We start from the raw sequence: 8,370 nt of genomic DNA, 5'->3' as shown, positions 1-8,370 counted from the left end.
GGAGCTGGAGGAAGGTCTGGAGGTGGAGAAGGAGCAGGAGAAGGAGAAGGAAGTATTTCTATTCAGATTTCTGAACGGCCCAGAGTGCGGCCAAGGGGAGTAGTTCATTCTTCACTGGAGCCCATATGCAGTCCGCGCCACCTGTGCTCTCTCCACCAACTGAAGTTGGCTACACAGACAGTGGCTGGACAGCACCATCCCTAATTTCGCTTGTTGGGTAGTTGAAGGAAAGAAAGGAGGGTGCTCAGGGCTAAAGTCACACACCCCGATTATGTGGCGGAGTGTTCCTACTTCTGATCAATGTTTACATTCAGCGTAGTAGGGATTATGATGCATAAAGTGAAGGTGCGTCAAGTGTGGGAAGAAGCCGGATTGTATGGGCCGTAGAGTAGTGTGTTGTTCCATGGAAAGGTCAAGGTAAGGCGAAGGTAGGGTTTGTATCTGAAGGCAATAATGCTGGGTTATGTCCCTGAACGAGACAAGCAGGTGACTGTCCTCGTGCAGCTCCATAGCACGCGGGGGGGTAAAAGCACAGGCTTGTTGGTGGGCGTATTTGCTGCCCTCCATGGAAGCGTGAGAGGGTGTCCAGATGAGCTGAATGGAGCCGTTTGGGGAGTTGGGTTTAGCCCATTGAGTGCACGTCGGGACACCCAAAGCGGCTGGTAATCCAGGTTGGCTTGTTAGGAATCGGTTACTACCTTCCGAACATCTGGTTGAGTGAGAGCCAAGGCGATGGCTGCCTCTTCTGCTGCCATCATGTCTTATGTCTTGAGTGAGGCACACGCACGGATGTTGGCTCTGGAGGTAGCCACAATGATGGCGTACTACGGCCCTCGATGTTGGGCGTTGTCCGTGTAGATAACTGCATGATCCCCACAGAGGGTGGTATGGAGCGTTGCGCCAATGCTTGTCGGCGACCCCCGTCGTTTGAGGGGTTCATATTTCTAAGCAAAGGGAGCATCTTTAGTTCTTGCCGCCAAGAGTGCGGGAGTACATCTAGCGGAGTGACATTCTATGCTGTCCAGCAAATCTGGTGAAGGATGTGGCGACCCACCGCAGTTCTGCTCATTCGGATCTTCTGGTTAGAAAGATCGCGCTCTATCTGCTCTTCTACTGTGTTGTGGAGCCCCGTGCTAAGTAGCCTCTGTGTGGACGCACTCAGGGGAAAACCAATGGCCTGCTCAACCACCTTTCTAATCATATAAAGCATCTTTATGTCCTACGTGTCGAGAGGAAGACGGGGTTGACGTAAGTGATTTTCGAGAGGACAAAAGCTTGAAATAATCAAAAGGTATCGGCTTCCTTGAGGTCTCGCTTCTTGGTTGCACTTCGCCTGATGATGTGTATGATTTGAATGATGCTGTGCGTGATGCGCTGCAATGATACGTCACTCTTGGTGTTGGCCTGGAGATGTAGGCCCGGGATCTTGATGCTGGGGCTCGGAGTGATGACAATTTATGTAACACCTAGCACACGCGCAAGGCGCGCACAGGTTCCGCTAGACGTGCCGTCGACGAAGCGCACAGCAGCGCGTGAGGTCGCGTGATGCTATCACGTGGCATTCAGTGAGAATGGAGGGGGTAAACCCATAGATGCGCCTGGTGAGCCCACCACCTGTCTTCCCCGTCTCCGCGTGGGCTCTTAGGTAAATCGGTAAGACAGCGGGCTCTGGCTTTGTTACGCTATTAGTTCCCTGTTCGATTCCTGGCGGTTCCAGTAAGTTGTTTTATTTGTTCGCGGGAGTTTTCTGTTGACACCAACGGTCGCAAATGAACCCTTCTGGGGTAGCGGTATAAAGCGTTGCTTTAAAATTTAGGCAATTACACCATGGCGATATGACCAACAGTAGCATCTGTTATGTATATCCGGGAGAAAAATCGTGTTCAGCGCACCGTAAACTTGACGCATTAAAATGAGGAGAAGAATCCGGGACACGGAAATGTGCCACGTTGATATATGTGGGTATTATTCAGGGGCACATTACCGTTCAATCCTCCTAGTAAGACATTGCCATTTTATTGTTGTCTGGGTGAATATGTCACGTGTGTTAGCATGGGTTTGAAGCAGCTACGACATGTATTCTTGCATTGTTGTTTCTATTTCTAGTTAAATATACAAGACACAATGAATATTTATTCAGCCAGATATTCCCTAAAACACGCCACACGTACATATAAAATTTGCAGCATTAGGAAGTTATTTGCAAAAAGCTTGTGCGTGGCCGGTCACGTTTACCGCTAACAAGCAGGGGGACCTGAATTCAAAACTCAACACTTTCCAGCTGCTAAAAGTACTATTTTTGTCTTGTCGACCAAGTGTAACAGATAACATAATATTCGATACAGGCATAGAAACAACAACCGACAAGCCGTGAAAAGAACCCCTATTATATGGGCTACCGACGGTTGTCAGAAAAATGCCCAGATGGGTCATTTATCCATAGTTTATTCATTATAGGTCATTTATCCAAAGGTCACTTACCCAAAGTTTGGCTGTGCCACCCATTTCATAATTATGCTCTGTATAAATAATGAGGTGATTTCTGTCGATACATAAGCACGACATTCTCGCGATAAAAAAGATGTACTTGAAGTACCTGTTCTTGTTACCTCTTTTTAGGAGTGTGTATGGGCTTCTCGGAAGTGTGGTGGCTGCGTCATACTTGTAGGTGTTTGTTACCACCCCCTGATTGAAATATTGACTTTTCAAGTGAATTTACCTGTGTCCTGACGCTACTGTGTGCTCTTTTTTCTAATTATCTCCTAATTTTTGGCGATGTATTTTTTCCGCATATTTGCTGGTCAACTCAATCCGTTAAGCATGGTGAACCTGAAGCTCATAATTTTGTTCAGTCTTCTCTCGACTTTTCACTGGTTCAGCTAATTACTAATCCCACACGGTGTTCCGCCAAATCAGCTAATTATCTAAACCTAGAATTTATTAACAAGCCTGATATTTTTAATGAAATTAGTCATCTGGACGGGCTATGTGACCATGACATCCTTACTGGAAGCGTCTGGATTTCTCCTAACAAGAGCAAATCTACCAATAAGCTAATAAGGTGGTAAAATAGAGCTGATTATGGTAGCATTATAATGAACACCTGTCATTCACGAAGTTGTGAGGGTATTTATCCCGCTCCGTTGAAGATAATTGGCTTACCTTGAGAAATGCACGTTCCCATTTAACCAGCAGGTTCATTACCCTTATTACCATCAAAACTGTAAACACCGCTCCTTGGTATAAACAACTGATTCGACAACTCTATAACAAAAACAAAAGGCTTTATCGCCGTGCCAACAAAACGGACCACCTTTCAGTTTCCAGGGTACTCTATAAAACATGTGATAAGGAATATTAGTGACTGCTCACATCAACTCGACGTCATTTCTTCAAACATGACGTTTGATCCATGGTATTAAATAACCCTCGGAAATTTGGCGTGTCATTATTCCTGTTGATCATCCTGATATCGACCTCGCTGACAGTATTAAAACGTCATTCCCATGTCTCAGTGCGCACAGGTTTTAAACGACACATTCATAGCAGTACTCACGTGTGAAGACATCACATCATGTCATAAAGCTAACATCGTCCCTGATATGTGTATGCCGGAAAAAAATTCAGCGATGTTGGTATATTCTCCTTAATAAATAAACTCAAAATTTCTACTGCTTCTCATAATGTCGGCTTTAATATTATATACTAAAGAATATATCAGCCGGCGTTTGTCCCATACAGTCCGCCCTTTTTCGCAATCCTTATCGCTAGGTTGCATCCCACATAAAAGGCGAATCGCAAATGTAATTCCCGCCTTCAAGTCTGGTGAACACATGTTGCCAATAAATCATCGTCTCATCTCCTTAACCAGTAGCATTTGTAAACTTCGAGAACATATATTATACACCCAAGTAATTATCTGCCTGGGAGATCATACCATTATGCATAAATATCAGCAGGGTTTTCGCCGAGGATACTCATGTGACACGCAGCTCGCTGGCTCCATTCATGACATACATTCAGCGCTTGATGGTGGATCCCAGGTTGATGCTATTTTCCTTGACTTTTCTAAAGCTTTTGACCATGTTCCTCATCCCCGGCTTCTAACCAAACTTTCCATGCTGAACATTCACCCTAACATTTTGGCATGGGTAAAAGATTTCCTTTCTTCTCGAACAGAGTTAACGTCCGCTAACCATTGTAACTCTTCCTTCTAACCAGGGACTTCCAAAGTCCCACAGGGTAGCGTACTAGGTCCACTACTGTTTCTAATCTATGTTATTGACCTGCCACACTGTGTCTTATTTCTAATTAGAATTTTTGCTGACGATTTACCGAATAATTTCCTTCGACAATGGACATACGCTGCTCACTACACCTTACCCTTCCGAGCACTTTCAAATCCTTCATGACGCCAGGGTTATCACAGAATATGAAGTCTTTTTCTTTTTTATGGTCCCCATTCGGGCTCCTCCACGTCCACTTCCGGCTCTGCCGTTTGCAGAAGAAGGTAGCCATTATGCGTAGGTTGTTCCGTTTTGCGAACTCGACTAGTAGGTCCCCCCTGCTATTTCTACAGCCCGGACCATATTTCCCAACTGCCTTGTCTCCAGCCTGATTCTTGCCTACTTTAGCATTGAAGCCCCCTATAACAACGATAAAGCGTGTTTTTACTTTACCGATTGCCGATTCCACATCTTCATAGAAGCGTTCCACTACCTGGTCGTTGTAGCTGGATGTGGGCGCCTAGCACCTTGAGTTTGTACCTCTTATTGAGCCAAATTACAAGACCTGCTGCCCGTTCGTAATTGCTATAGTATTGTTCTATGTTACCAGCTATGCATTTACTGACTAGAAGTCCCACTCCCTGTTCTCTTCTGTCCACTATACAACGGTAACATAGGACGTGTCCATTTTCCATCAACGTAAAGGCTTCAGCTGTACTTCTTACCTCACTAAGCCTTATGAAATCCCATTTATGGCCCTTTAATTTCTCGAACCAAGACTCTAGAGTCGCTTCACTAGATAAGGTTCTCGTGTTAAACGTTGCCAGGTTCAGATTCAGATTCAGATTCTTTTGGACATTTATGAAAAATTAACGCTCTGGTATATTAGGTTTTTTATATAGGACCAACAACAAAAGGAAGATAGTTACATGCATTTATATTAGATTAAGTCCACTCCTAAGAAAAAAAACCGTCTGGTATATTCTGTTTTTTATATAGCACCAACACTGAAAGAGAGATGAATACATGAATTTATATTAGATGAAGCCCACCCCTAAGAAAAAATGAACACTCTAGTATATTCTGTTTTTTATATTGGACAAACACTGAAAGAAAGATAGTTACTTGCATTTATATTAGATTAAGCCCACTCCTACTCACAATCCTGGCGTCCGATAACGAGACCTTTTTTTACGCCCGAAAGAGACCCGAACGCTCATCCCTAACTGTCATCTAGCCTTACATAAAAACGACTATGACGCCCCTGGAATGAATGCTGATAGAAAAGCCAGCAGTTATTCCCAACCTGCTGGGCCACCATTCTATCGCCTGCAGTCAATATTTATGTAAAATTTGTCATCCGCAACTGAATTCCGTTCGGGAAAATACTATAATAAAACAACTTACTCAACGGACTGACGCACTCACTAACGCTTCAATGTGACCGATGCCGTGAGAGCCTGTGTATTTTCGGATTGAGACCTGATGAAATGGACTGGGCAATGTGGCGGCACCAGCATGCGGATCACCCAGAATCCTTTCCTGTTTCTCGTACAGGTCGCCACGCTTCTGTCGTCCACACTCGCCGGATGCTCGAGCTGCTGCATTCCAACGAATGCTGCGCACATCTGCATGCCCCTATCAGCTTCATGCCTGATTTCCGGATTTCGTCCCGATGGAACAGCCTGCCTCATCACTCGGTGTCTATATGCAGCTTACCCGTAAGGAACGTCCATCAAAGCATGCATACAAATTAGAGAGTGATTTTTTAAAAGAGGTAACAAGCTACAAATACTTAGGACTATCGATTACTAACACCCTCTCTTGGAACTTGCACATTGAAAACATATGTGCAGCCGCTCTTCGTAAACTTGGTTTCTTAAGGCATAAACTGCGCAATTCTCCCTCAAAAGTAAACCTGATGTGATATTTATCATATATAAGGCCTAAACTACAATATGCCAGTGTCGTATGGGACCCGCACACGAAAGTTAATATTAATAAACTTGAACGAATACAAAGGAAGGCAATTCGATTTATCTACTCCAAATACTCTCGAACCGATTTCTCAACCCAGCTAATGTTTGATAACGGCATCCACACGCTTGAATCACGCAGGCGTGATTTGCGACTTGATTTTCTTTTTTTGTTGCTGAACCGCAAACTGTCGGTAGACCCATCCCCGTACTTATCTTTTCTTCCAACCAAGCCAACTCGGCACTTCCATTATAACTTACTAACCCCGCTTTTTGCCAGAACTGATACGTTTATGTATTCGTTTTTCCCTCGGACTGTGTCTGACTGGCACACGTTAAGTGAACCGTTTTCTGCGCACATTCCTTAAAGTAATCGCATCTATTCTACGGGCATCTACCAAATGCCCGTCCTGCTTGGACCTACTGTGGTCTGCAATATGTATGAAATAAATAAATAAATAAATATAGGTTTCTGAACTTACTATCTTTAGCAGCAGCCATTTTATCAATGTATATCAGCAAAACCTTTCGCAACTTTCGGAATTAAAAAAGCAATGTTGTCAGCTAGGGCAATTATATACCCCTACAAAGGTTGTAAATGTGACCAGAAGGTTGTGTTACCTGTCATGGCTCTAGTTTTTCTAAACATACCTCTGAGATATATATTTTTTGTTTAAAATTGCGTAGTAAAGGAGCGCTGAAAACGTCGAAGCGCTAAACCGATTTTCAAGCATGAACACCCACCTCCTGGACCAAGCTACGGAATTGATTTCTCACAGCTTCGGACGCATATAACACCTTCAATTACTCACTATGTTCTTTGGTCCTCGAAAATTAGTCATCTTCGATGAGTGGATCCATAGGCAAAACAGAGAAGTGCCCGCGTTACTCGAGAGGTTACGTACCCTGGAGCGATTTTAACGCGAAAAAACTCAGTGATGCAGATCGCCCTATCCCTAAAAATGTAAACACCAGTAACACAGCAGTAAGATGTGAACAAGCCATACTTTGCGCATCCATAAGTCAATTATTCGTCTACAGCCATCTAACCTCGCTACAGCCATCTAACCTACAGCCTGGTGACTAAACAGCGCAGAAGACGAAACACAGAGAAGAGCAAAAACAGGACGAGCGCTCGTCCTGTTTTTGCTCTTCTCTGTGTTTCGTCTTCTGCGCTGTTTAGTCACCATGTCGCAACACCAACTCGCCCAACTTTCCATCCTGCTGCAGTAACCTACAGCCATCTAATCTCGCAAAAAACAAGTGAGGTGAATTAGGACTTTATTCGACGTTGAACAAAATTTTAACCTGCCGCACATATGTTGCACCAGGTTCCATTCTGCGAAAATAAGCTTGGGTGATTATTCTGGCCATTACGCCGCCTGTTCGTTAGTTCTCAAAATATACCTTCCAGGCTGTTTATGTATATTGCTTCCCGTGTTTTTTTATTTTTATTTGTCGCCTATTTATTGTCGTCACCAGATGGAAGGCTGACACACTATCTTATTTTACCTTTTCGTTGTTTTAATCGTTGCACAAGCCCTCGTGGTAGCACTAAAAGGTAAAAAAACGACTCCGTTTGTCAGCAGCACAGTGGTGTTGGGTATTTGGCTAGATGTTACGTTTTCTCAGAGAAAGATACTGCTAAACCATTGGTGGCCTCAAATACCCAAGCGTGAAATATAGAGAAGGTTTTTATTTCGGTTTTATTCGTGGGCGTCCCGCCTTGTGATGACGCTGGTAACGTCACATAGATTTTAGATGACAACATTGCCGAGTAATTCTGCTATTACTAACACCAAACACAGTTATTTTTGGCAGACGTTGAAATATTTGAATAGAAAGCACAACTTTCCTCTGATAGCGCACAACCTTTCTTGCGCGACCTGCCATCCCAGTGGGCACATATTCCTGAGCCGATAGTGTTTTTCCCCTGAAAATGTGGGCTGTGTCAGTGTTCAAAACGTAACGTTCGTAACAGTTTCAGCTGCAATACATATACGTATATTTAACGCATTGCACAGAGAATATCCTTACATACTCTTAATGAAATAGAGTGCTCCCAGCGCGGTTCTAAACCACTTTTTCGGTTTACACATTAGGTACACAAACTTATTTTGGTATTAGATTCGGGTTTCTTAACGATAATGCAATATGTCAACCGGCTA

This window comes from Haemaphysalis longicornis, unplaced genomic scaffold (genome assembly GCF_048455015.1).
Source record: "Haemaphysalis longicornis isolate Haplotype H1 unplaced genomic scaffold, Haemaphysalis longicornis Haplotype H1 scaffold_6, whole genome shotgun sequence".
NCBI classification, from domain to species: Eukaryota; Metazoa; Arthropoda; class Arachnida; order Ixodida; family Ixodidae; genus Haemaphysalis; species Haemaphysalis longicornis.
Note: the sequence above shows the minus strand (reverse complement) of the source record.